A 3,198-nucleotide genomic window follows, 5' to 3' on the forward strand; every position below is an offset into this window, starting at 1 on the left:
AGCAGCCTTGTCAGTCAGATCAGGATGGCAAAGCAGATAGCACAGATGAAGTCATTTTTGTGTCCCGCCACCAGGAGCCTACCTGTGCAGGTAGCTCCAATCTTGGTGACCTCATTGGCCTGCTGCAGCAACAGATGCGTTCATCCGACTGGCTACAGAAAAATACAGCCGAGCAGTTTGCCCAGGAAAAGCCAGAGATCTACGATGTGTTCACCAAACTGGTGGGGAAACAGTAGGGGTCAGTGTGCCTTCAGGGGGTTTCCTGAGCAGTGACTGACCCTGGGCCCCTAACAGCTCAGCAGTGACTTCCAGCAAATAATATATTTTCTGTATAGCAAGAAAATCACTTTGTAAAACCCCTCCTCTCCCCCCTGTTTGAGATCTCTAATTAATTTGTATTATATAGGTACATTCCTTGGATTGGGGTGAGGGTAGGGAATGGCGCGGGTCTTGTTCGCCTGCTGCCCCCTATCCTGCAGCATCATTGTATTTTGTATTTCATTTCTAATGAATATGCTCTTAATTCTCTTATAAGATCCTGTGGTGTCATTTTTTTATGCTGCTTATTTCATGCTTTCCAGGAAGACAGAGACTTGAGATTGTTAAAATGTGTAAAAGTTCCCTTTTCCTGAATGATGAACAGATGTAACTATTTCAGAAGCAGAAGGTGGCTGCTTTCACAAAGTGGTGTTTTTGGGAGACAGAACCCAGTGTCAGCCATAACTTAGCCTCAGCTAAGGGTAAATAAGCATGTGTATGCGTTCATCTGCGTGGATGAGGCTCCTAGGACTGTGGTCGTCTAGTCTGAGGTCTGTAAAGGTTTTCATTTTGAGCTGGTTTCCAGTCTAACCTCAGATCAGACAGTACCCAACACTCTTGGTTGGTGAAATGCCCATTTTTGTTTCTATCCTTTTTTGTATTCATATAAATAAACAGCATCCATTGGCCTTTTAGCACAATATCCACAAAACAGCTAGGAACTGAGAGCCGATTGAAAGTAGATGTTCTTTCTGCAGCCTTCCTATTCCTGGAAGTCCATTGCTTCTGGTTAGCAGTGAGGTATATCAGCAGGATAATACAGAGAATGCTTCTGCCATCATGCTAGGTGTACCTACTTTAAGCCCACAGGCTTCCAAGGTGGCACCTTCCACCATTATCAGGGTAATTAAGGCAATTTTTAAACTTTGTTTGTCAATTTGCACAGTAACTTTTTGACTAAACAGTATTTTTCAGTCTCCTCTCCTTCCTCTTTTTTCCGTTTTAAAAGACACTGTTTCCTGTATGATAGTGATAAAGTATTTCAGTTGGAAAGTTGCTTTCACACATACAAAGCTCTTTAATTTCTGGTACTATAAAATTTTATGTATCTTAAAGGAATTTAAGCTGTTTTTTTTGCATACATATTAATCCAGAGTTCAAGGAAATTGCCCATGAAAACTGAATGCAAGCATGCCTTTCTCCTCTTGTAATTTGCTCTAATAGTAACCAAGTTTCATCCTGGTGGCATTATGGAATCTGTTTATATAATGAGTTGGAGAGGTGGAAGATGAAATTTAGGCTAAATTCTGTGCTGTCAAAGCAGTTGGAATTTGCTGATCACAAGTGAAGAACCATCTTCTATTCTTCTGATCAAACCCCCAATATGAAATTGGACAGGCAGGAAAAAAAATTCCTTGGTCCCATGAAATCATGCATCTTGCTTAGATTTCTTCTCTATAGATCACTTAGGAAAGGGTAGTGTTGAGAATTAACAGGAAATTCAGATTATTCTCTGGTTCAATATTCAAGTAAAACAGCTTTTATTTTACAGTTATTTTGTAAGGTGGGATGTCAGTGATTGATGGCTCACAGCAGTACCAGTGTAGCTCTGCTGGTTTTGTTCTTGGGCATGTCATAATGAGTGACAAAAGCATATGTCTATATCATAAACCAAATTACCATGGCATAGGTAGCAAATAATTCATGTTACTGCACTTTGGTGAGGTGACAGTGGAGAATTGCCTGGACAGTGAGAAGGAGAGTCTGACCAGTGGCTGAGGAGAAGACTGTGCTGCATGTGGCGGCTGTTGAAAGTAACCGGTCCCTCTCTGAGATGCCAGCGATGACACAAGGTTGGTGAGTTAATTGTTGAGATGAGTATGAGGGATAGTTATAAGGGTCATATTTGCTTATTAGTTTGGCATTTGTCCATCTACAGTATTTTAAGTACATTCTTTGATTATTACAATTTATTTTCCATTTGCTGTTGGGCGTCCACAAAGAAAGCTATAGCACGGGACAGGTCTCCTTAATGGAATGGGAGGTGAGATGTACAGCCAAAACACAAATGGATGTACTGGTTTGCCCTCTCTTATTTATGTATCCCAAGGAGGGTCTCGGCAACAAAAATTTAGGGAGAAAGCTCTTTGAAATGAAGAACCAGGTAAGACTGTATAGGCATTAGTTGGGGATTCCTATAACAAACTCAAAGCGTTAATTACTCCTGATTTTCTTATCTTTTGGTGTTCTGGTCACTCCTATGATTGGAGTATGTTAATATACAATAGTAACAATTAATATAAGATGTTTTTCACACATAGGTGTTTACTGCTCAGAAAGCAGGTTTGTTGTCCTGTCTCTGTGTGGAAGCAGCTAGTAACGTACATCTCTCCATAGGAAAGAGGGTATAATACACTTTCAAAATCCTCACAGCTAATATAATATGGCCCACAGTCACTTCCATCTGAGCTTGCTGTAACTCAAAATAACAGGACAGACACACACTTTGTTGCATAGGAATACTTTTCCATGTTTTTTTCAGGTTTAACACCTGCCTGAGGAGCTCTCCACTGAGGGATGTTAGCTTGGTCACAGAAACTCAGAATATAACTGGCAATGAGGCTAGAGAGAAATGGGATGTTATGAGTCTGCTATTCGAATAAGCAACAATTGTTTTGACTGTGCAAGCCCCATAAATTTTGAAAATGGCCTTTCCTGGCTGAAAAGAATTGGTAAACATTTAGAAAGTCCTGTGTGTAGCTACATAGAAGTTAAATCGACTCTTATTTGCTGTAAGAATACCCTGACAGAAAGAACACAGTCTCTGCCTGTACAAATTGTTTGTTCCTTCTGCTACCTCCATGTTAGATGTTCTCTCTGCTCACTATTTCTCATCATTATTATTAATGGCCTTTTTTTTTTTCTGTGTGGCAAATCTCT

The sequence above is a fragment of the Charadrius vociferus genome, unplaced genomic scaffold (genome assembly GCF_000708025.1).
Source record: "Charadrius vociferus isolate BGI_N301 unplaced genomic scaffold, ASM70802v2 scaffold111, whole genome shotgun sequence".
Taxonomy (NCBI): Eukaryota; Metazoa; Chordata; class Aves; order Charadriiformes; family Charadriidae; genus Charadrius; species Charadrius vociferus.